The sequence below is a fragment of the Coenobita brevimanus genome, chromosome 116, assembly GCF_032717465.1.
Source record: "Coenobita brevimanus isolate Jiangsu-jjx chromosome 116, ASM3271746v2, whole genome shotgun sequence".
Lineage (NCBI taxonomy): Eukaryota > Metazoa > Arthropoda > Malacostraca > Decapoda > Coenobitidae > Coenobita > Coenobita brevimanus.
Genome location: NC_137069.1, coordinates 2696416 through 2707500, shown reverse-complemented (window position 1 = coordinate 2707500; position 11085 = coordinate 2696416).

Sequence of the window (11085 nt, the reverse complement as noted above, 5' to 3'; positions counted from 1 at the left end):
AGTCGTCAGTAGTCTGTGACTTTGTAAGTTTCGTAGTATTTTTTGATGTTTTCTGTTTATCATCAGTCACCGTGTAGACTACCGTAAGCTATCTTCACACACACACACACACACACACGCACACGCTTATCATTGACTGGGAAAATAGCTTCGTTTCTTTGACTATTGCTAAATCTGTTTTTCTTTGTTGCCACACAATTATGAATAAAAGATAGCTATGTTTTGCACCACTGGGTTAACATTCATTTCCGATAACCATTTCAGAAAGTGAGAAATATTGAATTACTACATTGTTAAAACCGCCAAATTCTGCTTTCTCCTCCTCCTTATCATCATTATTGTCATCATCATCATCCTCTTATTATTATTACTATTATTATTATTATTATGCTTAAGACTGGCCTCTCGTAGTGTAAAATGTTAACTAATTTACTCCTATAGCTCGAAGTGCTTTTGTTCACCTTAGATACCCAGCATTGACACTCTTCCCTAAGTGTTATGTTGGCAATAAACCCTAACCATATCCCGAATTTCACCTCTTTTGGGCCACATCCGGTTGGAGCTCTACCCACAGAACTACAAGGCATCCATTTGGTGTTATGGTTACCACCCAGTACAGTAAATACTTTCCTTGTCTTTAATGTGCTCTTGCAACTATCAGACTTTATTCAGCTTCGAGGAACATCCAAGTAAATAAACTCGTCAGGATATAGCAAAAACATCAAGTCGACATCCACACTATAACTGAGCTTAAGATAACCTACTTTGACTTGGTCTGCAGTTGCTGTCTCTAAAATGATTGCTTAGCTGTACCAATAGATTAACTCTAGAATATGAGGCTAGTAAGAAAGAAATGTTCAGTGTTACACTAGGCAAACGAACGTGAGCAAACTCTAGCGAACGTAGCAAGTGGACATGGAACCTGAACAAGCTCATATGAATCTTCAAATGTGTGTCGTAACATTATCTTTTCCTTTAAGTGCCCATGAATGACAATAATTCCAGCAACCTTTTCTTTCCTTGACATTTGATGGGGCCAGAATAGCTAAGTGGTAGCGCTCGCGCTTCACGACCGTAAGGCTGCCAGTTCGAGCCTGCACCAGGGTAGCGTGTTTCTGGTGAGAGATGTTGTGGTCTCTCCAAGAATATCTCCTTGCCCAGCAGAGCTACTGTACATGGCCCATTGATCCTAGTTCGAGGGATTCGCTGTGACTGATTGATTAATATTTATTGCTGTAAAGGTATACAGAGTACTTATACAACAAAAGAAGGTGGTGGGTCTTGCCACACACACCTCCTTCAGCAAATATAGTTATTTACAGTCAGTGGTTATAAATTTGTTGCATGTGGCCTTCATGGATTTGGAGAAAGCATATGACAGGGTGGATAGAGAAGGATTGTGGAAAGTATTAGGAATACATGGAGTAGATGGGAAGTTGTTGAATGCTGTGAAGAGTATGTATGAGGGTGCTAAGGCTACAGTGCGTGTGGATAGTAAACTGAGTGAGTTTTTCTAATTGAAGGTTGGGTTGAAACAGGGATGTGTCATGTCTCCATGGTTGTTCAATCTGTATATAGATGTGGTTATAAAAGAGATACAAGGTAGGGCAGTGGATGATGGAGTGGCCCTAATGAGAGAGGGCAGTGTTTGGAAACTCCCTGTACTGTTGTCTGCAGATGATACTGTGTTGTTAAGTGAAGACGAAGGGGAGCTGCAAGGCTTGATGGATGAATTTGGGATAGTGTGTAAGAAACGGAATTTAAAGGTGAATGTAGGGAAGAGTAAAGTGATGGTCGTCGAAAGAGGTGAAGTCAGTGAATGTACAGTGAGGTTGGATGATAAGGAAATGGAAAATGTGAGTACGTTTAAGTACTTGGGTAGTGTGATGAGTAAGGATGGAAGTTGATAGGGTGAAGTGCTTGAAAGGGTACAACAAGGAAGAAAGGTTGCTGGTTCCTTGAAGGCAGTGATAAGAAACAGGGAACTGAGCATGGAAGTGAAAAGTTACTACATGACATACTAGCTCTAACGTATGGAAGTGAAGCTTGGACGTTGTTGGAGGGACACAAGTCAAGAGTGAGAGCAGTGGAAATGAGTTATCTGAGAGGAGCCTGCGGAGTCACATGGAGAGACAGACTGACAAATGAGGCTGTGAAGGAGCGTTGTGGTGTGGATGTGGATGTGATAGGAAGCATTAGGAGAAACACACTGAGGTGGTTTGGCCATGAGGAGAGGATGGAGAGTGAGAGACTGACGAGGAGAGTGTATGTGAGTGAGGTGGAGGGGTAGAGAGGGAGGGGAAGGCCAAGGATGAGATGGAGGGATGAAGTGGAGAGGTATATGAGAGAGGGAGGTGTGAATTGGGAGCAGGGCGGTGAAATGGCAGGGGACAGGGTGACGTGGAGGCGATATGTTTGTGGCCACCCCGTATAAGGGATTAAGGTGTCTGGCAATAGATAGGTAGATAGATAGGTTATAAGTTCGTAAGTGTAGTCCCACGCCTTATAGCAAATATTAGGTACAGTACATGATATAAAATGTAAAAGAGTTTATAAGATACACTACGTATAGGAGAAAGAAGTAGCATCAGAGCAGTATAGAAGCACAGCATTGCAGCATTTGCCCGAGCCTAAGATGATGACACCTCACCGCCTCTTCTGTGGGTCGTATGGGGTCGGTAAGTGATGACCAAAACACCCACCAACACGACCCACACCCTCTCACTCTCACTCATCTTCATTATTTTTAGCTATTTATTAATCTTATTCATGTCCTTCATTGGTATAGACAAGTGTTTACTCTTCCAGTGGCTTGAGTAGTATGTTAGTGACTATGACTAGGTAGTGTAAGACGTAGGCTGTAAGGATTCACATTCTGGTAGGTGAGTGAATGTAGTAGAGACAATAAAGTCTAGATTTACTGTGAAGGTTTTGAGATATGGGTGAATGCATACAGGAGCAGCTGGGTGGAGTTACACATGGCGAACGAACCTGATCAAGCACTGCTGAACGAGCATTCACGAACGTTCGCGTAAATGATCGTATTATGCTCCCGTGTGCATCCGTTCACGCCCTTCGACCTTCAGAGTAGAAGTAAGCATCACTATCCCCATTGCAGTCACTCATATAACAGAATGTCAAGGTAAGGGAAGGTAATTGCATGTGCTGGAACTATTGTCATCCATGGGCTTTAGAAGGAAAAGATGATATATTGACACTCGCTTGAACAATCATAATTTTATGTGTTCATTCAAGTTCCATATGCTCGTCAGATTGGCCGCGCTTGCCCAAATGCTACGGTCGCTTGTGCTTGGTCACGTTTGATCGTCAAGTGCAACTCCACCCTTGATTTTACTTGTTCGTTGACAAATTGGAGAAACACCGATGTGGGACTGTGTGTAATGACGTTTCGCCTCACTTTCCATCCAGGTACGGAGGTAATTATACATGCTGATGATATTTTACTTCATTGTGAATCCTCTTCCGTGCTTTGCAAAGCCCTGCAACAGTTAGAGAATCCGTGTGAGTATATGGGATTCGTTATTAGTGAATCAGACACCAAATATCTGGGATTGGATACGAGATGCCAATTACCTAGTATAAATTTTGTTAACCTAGAAAGGGCCAGTACCTACAAATATAACTTGGGGTTCAGTTTGGTTAGCATTAGGGCTCAGAGTGCATTGACTGTGTTTGTAACCTATGTCTCCCAAGAACTGCGCCATTACGAGTCTTGGCTAACTGGGGACGAGGAGTTGGCATCCCAGTTCTCAGAATGATGTACATTACTACTGTTAGATATTTGTGTAATGCTGTGTTTTTAAGACGACTTCTCGTCGTAAAAACACGAGCACTGGACGGGGTCCTTTGGCTAGACCGGATGTAATGCACTAACAAAGGAACAGGGCATAAAAAGAGACAGTACACCGAATCACATCTATTGCTTAAATTCTATCCCTTACAGCGCTACATACACAACATTTGGTACACAATTACACAGAGATACAACAATACACTTATAATTGGATCCAATCTACTTTTGCACAGGGCACAGGGCAGTCAGGGATATGGGTTACTGTTATTGAGGAGAGATATCACTTCACTGCGATGGTCAATCGAGAACACTGGTCGTGCCACTGGTGGATAATAATAAACGGGGGAGTCTCACTTATATTCACTGTGATCGGGAGTCTGTGGGGGATATGATACTATAATGAAGGTAGGGTGCGTGTGGCGACATCCGACACCGTCACCTAGTCGCAGGGAAGCGCTTCTTTAGCTTTTCGGCTCGTTCACACACCTACCTTCGACTCCACAGAAAACTCCCCGCTTCCTTTCTGAGAGGGGGAACTGAGCTGTTTAATGTTCAAGCACGACATACTCCGATATCACTGTTTAACAACTTTTATTTGTCACTGCCACTGTGCATTGGATCACTGTCACTGTATTAGGGGTCACTGTCACTATCACTGTTCTACCCGTGTTTCCTGGGTAGTTGGGTCACTAGTACTTACTGTCCAGGGAGGTTCCCTTGTTTAGGGCCTTGACCTGAGGGGCGGCTCCTTCCTAGGGCCGCACTGGTGGGGTGCAGGGAGGCCTCGTAGTCTGGGGGCCTTGACCTAATCAGGGGACCTCGGGACTAGGACCGAACAGGCGGAGGATTCGGGCCTGCTTCGTCTTCTGCTGGGGCGTGAGAGAGCCTAGGTCGCCGTCGTCGGGGAACGTGGTGGAAGGCCTGGGCGTCCGGGGTCTGCAGGTGCTCAGGGGGAGAGGCGCCGTCAGGGCTGGGCTGCGGCAGCGACTCCTGTAGGGCTCCAACAGTGCTAAGGAGCGTCCGGGTGTGGGCGGTAACTCCGCAATCGGGCCTTGCCACCACTCTAACGCCTCCGCTTGGCCAAGAAGCCTGGATGGCGACGAAGGGCTCCCCAGAGGGAAAGAGGCTTGAGGGAGACTCACGCTCTTCGTGGTTCCCTGAGTGTGTTCACTGGGCTGAGGTGGGGCTCCACTTCCCCTAGTATGGACTTTGGCTGGTGCCGTGAACTTGTCCGGCGTGCGAGGGACACCAGTAGGGTGATCGGGGTCGCCCCTTTCGCCGAGGCAAGCGGCCGTCAGCGTGGTGTTCCTCCCGCAGTAGGGAACAAGCCGGAGTGAGGGGCACGAGGCCGCACTCTCTCCAATACGGACAGAACCTACCGTCAGGGAATTCTCCACCCTGGTACGTGCCCCAGTCGTAACTGAGTGTCTGCCCGTACGGGAATCGACTAACGGAGAAACGGGATCACCCGTCTGCTCCGGCGAGAGGCCGGCCCCGAGTCACCGCTTCCGTAATTGGGTAGCGCTACACGTACGGTAGCAGGGTCTCTCTACCCTGGACCGTATTCTGGCCGTAGCCAAAGTACAACTGGAGAGGGATGCACACATGCAACTCTCTCTCTCCTCAGCGTGTTAAGGCCGGAGCCTGGGGTCACCTTCCCCTTTACACACTTTGTCAGGCCGTAGCCTGTGTCTATTTCTCTTTTAAGGCCATAGCCTTGGGCCTCTTCCTGCCCTTGGGCCTCTTCCTGCCCTAGAGGGTGTAGCAAGACCGTCAAGACGGTGCTACTTGGGACTGACCTCTTTTCAGTCCCACCCCTGGTCTGACGGTCACTACCCCGCCCGCACAGTAGTTCAGGTTGTCTGAACGCCTGGGGTTGGGGCACTTGCGAGGAATAGGGGCTCGGGGCCGGGATGTCCCGATGACCCTCTTGCCCGAGGTCACTAGCCTAGAGGGTGTAGCAAGACCGTCAAGACGGTGCTACTTGGGACTGACCTCTTTTCAGTCCCACCCCTGGTCTGACGGTCACTACCCCGCCCGCACAGTAGTTCAGGTTGTCTGAACGCCTGGGGTTGGGGCACTTGCGAGGAATAGGGGCTCGGGGCCGGGATGTCCCGATGACCCTCTTGCCCGAGGTCACTAGCCTCACCTGTGTGTCCTCCTGGGGTGGTGGTGGGGTGGCGGCTAGGCGGTGGTGTGGGGGGTGGTGAGGTGGGAGGTCCTGTGGCGGTCTCGGCGGGCATTTTAATTTGATCGATTATGCACTCATGTCTTGGTGCAATGTAGTCAGAAGGACTTTAAGAAATTATAAATTGTACGAAATGAAACTCTGAGGATTGTAATCGGTAGTCCTATGAAAAAATGAGGTAATCCAGGCTGAAGTGGAACTACCAATTATTAGCCTATAATTAGGATACAAGAAATTGCGTCACGTGTAATTGTCTGACTAATTACGGGTCTAAATATATAAGACGCTCTTGTTGTACTTTCATACCAACACTCTTTCACCTCCAAACACGTACCTTGGTTCTATGTACACACTCTTGAGCCACTTAAACGTACTTACTCCTCGTAATAATTTAATACAAACACAAGGTCGAGCCACCTGGAGTCCTCGTAGAGTGCAGTGGATACTGAGAAACTCCCCAAGCCCAAGGATCACTGGCTGCTTTGTGAACTGAAATTACTCTCCACGGACAAGTTGGAGATAATCAGTCGTCACCAGTCTGTGCACGCACACTGTGACGGGTCTGTTGATGGAACCAAGTCTTGGTGTGGGATACTCATTAGAGATTATGAATCTCCCACGCAGTGCGCGGACACGGTACCCTCAGCAAGACTCTTTCTTCTGCTGTACAAAGGCAGAGTTAAATTTTGTACAAGAGGGATTGGGTTGTGTTGTATTTTTTATCTAAGGATGTTTATTTCTTGGCTGACAGTCAGGGAGTTCTATATGAATTACTGTCTACTACTCCCACGGATTGTGGTAGTCAATATGTCTATCAACCATCCGATGTACTGAAAGTATTACATGGATTCCTTCACATGCTGGGATACCCTTTAATGGAAAGGCTGACGATTTAGCTCAATAAGCTCTGCTTTTGGATTCTCCTGATATTAATGCTTAATAGAGTTATACTTTTGTTAAAAGTAGGATCAATTCTCTTGTTAGTCATTATATTACTAGACAGCTTCATGCTAGCACAAAAGAATGGCAGTGATAACATCTCTTCACACTGTGAATGTCTCAGAATACTCAAGTAACATATGATCAATGGGGTAGACTTTATGACCTTGTTGTTATGAGACTGAGACTTGGTTATATTACTGGGAATTCACTAGAGATGACCCCGTCCTTGTGCAATTTGTGGGTCACCAGCAGTACACACACTGCACCACTATAATGGGATGTCCTCTTACTGCGAAGTATAAAAACCCACAAATTACGTTGACCGAGCAAATCTCGTGGTTAATCAATGAATGTGTGTTATTTTCCATTCTCCGTGAATATCCTGAATTTGAACAAGAGTTGTAGAAAGCGTTGCATTCATTATATAGCATGTATTGTTACACATACAAATAGTTGCTATCCTTCACTGTATCTTATATTTCTCGGCAATTGACTCAATGCTGTACATATTTCGCTTGCATACTGTATTTACGTCATAGACTGTCTGCCACAGCCTAGCCATAGCTGCCAACAAATATAAACCAATATAGAAAACACTAGAGCATACCAATGAAGGACATGTATAAAAGTAAATAATACAAGAAATGAAATTGAGAAAGAGAAAGAATGGTGTCGTGTTGGTAGGTATTATTGTCATCACTCACCGAACTCCCTGCGACCCACTGATTAAGGCAGTGCGATGTCATCATCCCGGGCTGTGACATAAGCTGTTGTGCTTGTGCTTCTGTGCTGTTCTGGTGCTGCTTCTCTCTCCTGCAGGCCCGTAGCCACGGGGGGGCTATGGAGGGGCGTAGCCCCCCAAAAAAAGTCATTACCCCCCCAGAATTTTCTTCACTTAGAAGCGTATATGATTTACTTACAAACCGTGAAAATATACGAATATTCAAGCCAGGTATACTATTTATTCATGACACATGATTTGATTCTATACAGCTACAGTACATGTTTAATGACGGTTATCAGATGGCCATGATGTCATTCATTATGTGCAAAATAAGCTGGTATGGGTTATAGGTGTTAGACATTTTCAGCCTCATAAACACACTTTATATTTTTACTCTGGCTAACGCCAGACGATTTTTTTCGTCACAAGGAAACTCCTCGAGGCTGAGAGTATTAATATACTCCTAGACAAAATCAGTTTCCCCAGGTCAGAGTAATTTGGACAAAAAGATAATTCATCCGTCGGAATTTTTGGCCTTATGATGTCAGTATCACAGACCTGTGACGTTCACGTGTAAAGAATAGTGTTCATCTTGGTACCAAAAAATTGGTTTCAACTGGTTTTAGCGCTTACACTAGTATAATGCAGCATATATTTAGTTCATTACATGTTCATACAATAAATTCTAGAAGTATACGTAGAAGGAATGGTATAAAAAAATAAAACCCTCCTACGATGGAGGTGCAGGCCCCCCTAAATTTCAAGTCCTGGCTACGGGCCCGCTCTCCTGTATGTGATATATCTAATGAATTCCCATACATTTTATAGCATATACTATATCAACTAAGTGTATAATTATTACTACATCTTTATTTGCTAAAGTAGGGGTGTGACAAGACCTATTATTTATTTTCTTTTCACAGATTTGTAACCAGAGACTGTGTACAACTGCGTTTGCTGGTTTAAGGCAAGACCAGCCACCTTCTTTTGTTGTGATGTGGGCTATAATGTACTCGGTATACCTTTACGATAAAAACAAGTGGTGCCAGGCACATCAAACTTCGCCCGACAGCAGTTATTTTATTGATGTTAAATACGGACTCGTTTCTGCCATTTACCATCAGTGCACAATTGAAAAGCAAGGTAATGGCGCATATATTTTCAAGGTACGCCCTCTGAAAATCAGTGATCTTGCATTTGACCTTTCAAGGTCACTCAAGGTCAAAGGTCATGTTGCCAAATGAAAGCCCATATGAGACTTCCTATATCTTGGTAATAGTAAATATCTCTATCTTGAACGAGTTTCGAGTTATAGTCCCCTGAAAATTCGTGACCTTGAGTTTTACCTTTCAAGGTCATGGTCAAAGTTCAAGGTACCAATTACAAACACATGGGATTTCCTGTATGCTGATAATAGTAAATATTTATCTTTAACAGTTTTTAAGTAATAGCCCTCTGAAAATCCGTGACCTTGATTTTGACCTTTCAGGGTCAGTCAGTTACACCCCAAATTTAATCATTTGCTTTTGGGACCAGTGTTAACATATCCTGAAAGTTTCATGTAATTTCATTCATCCGTTTTTCCGTAATTTTGCAAACAAACAAACATACAAACAAACAAACTCGACCAAAAACAATACTGCACCTCCCTGGCTCCGTCCGGGCGAGGTAAATGTTTCAATCAAGGTGGAAGTGAGAGGCCTCTAAGTCGACGCTATTTATAACCCTCTTCACAAGTTTTATGAGGTTTAATAACAAAGAATCATAATTATATAGAAAAGTAAATATGGATATAAAAGAGGAAGATAATTTCATCCATCCATCCATCATCCAATCCTACATTTCCCCATGAGGAGCGTAGGAGCCCGGGGCTAAGCAGTTGGTCCCGACATTTAAGATGAGAGTGACCAGCCTCACTCATCCCTGAGTGGCAGTACATGAGCAATCAACCCCAACCATCCCTTGGATATAAACCTTCACCAGCTCAATCCGATTGGAGCGCAATAATTACCCACTAAACCACCAGGCGCCAAAATTTGGTTATTGTGATGTGTAGATAGCGTAGTAAATGGTTTCCTCGTGCACAGGAAATCATATGGCTTGTCACTCGGTGTAGAGTCACCCACAGGCTGAAGGAAGTGGAAAGAATGAAGGAAAGACAGAAGAGGGAGTGTAAAATCACCTGTAGGCAGAAGAACAAGGAAAGAATGAAGGAAAGACAGAAGAGAATGGAAGGAATGAAGGATGGAGAGGACAGGGCAGACACCCGAGAGCAGCACTACATCGAGTGAGTGGATGGTGAGCGCCCCCACCTACCACAAGGAAGATAATTTAATAATAATAATAATAATAATAATTAACTATACACATGGCACGATGTGTGTGTGTGTGTGTGTGTGTGTGTGTGTCAGTGTTCCCAGATCCAATTCTCTCATCCTTCTAGAATGTAGCAGAAAAAAGAAAAATATAAAAGAAAAAGAAAGTGAAAGAGAAAGCCAAACCCTTGTGTATTACAATTAAATCTCCCACCAAATGCTAAATGTACTATAAGCTATGATTATGAAAAGATAATCTAACCATATCTCTGGCGGATAAATATGATGCTAGATTGTGTAAAAAAGCTCAAACTACTCATTCTTTAAAAAAAAATGTATATTATAGAAAAACAACACACCACTCCACATCAAATAATTATAATTTTACGGAAGTCTGTAGCCATATCCATAACCAAGGCATTCTAGAGTACTGAGCAATTATATTATCTGACACAAACTAATTTTATAAGCTAATATACCAGGTCTTTAAACATCAAACTCACTCAAAATTTACTGTCGATTTTCACTGGAAACCTGATGGCAAAAAGTTTGTTCACAGTATCAGGGCTGTGATGACTATACAAGCAATTTGGAGAGATATGTTTCCCTGGCTGAACCCATGTATTATCTCGGCCGCACTCTGATATCTGGCATTCTTTCTCGTACTGATGCTCTATGATCTCAGCCAATGAAATTTTAGCTATACATTACTCCCTCTTCTAGCTTCCTTCTCATTGCATCAGATCCAACATTGCTGAGGGTATACGTCTTCAATAAAGATGTCTTGTGTAGGAAATGGGCTCAGCCTGTCACTAATTTTTGGCCCAGATCACTAATCCATGTACACTCTTGACACTTACCAAAATCCTTGTTACTGTCCCTCCCTCTTTCCTACGTCACCTTAGGCCGAAATGATTTCCACATTAGCTACCTATTATCTGTTTTAAGGAAATCTTAAAACCAGCCAAAAACCACCAAACCCGCAAACTCCTTTAATTCCCACTAAACAAATTTTAAACCAGCCAAATTTAGCGGGAAGCAGACAGATCTGGGAACACTGGTGTGTTGTATTCACGGATTGGCTGAGGCCAGAACTGGTTTA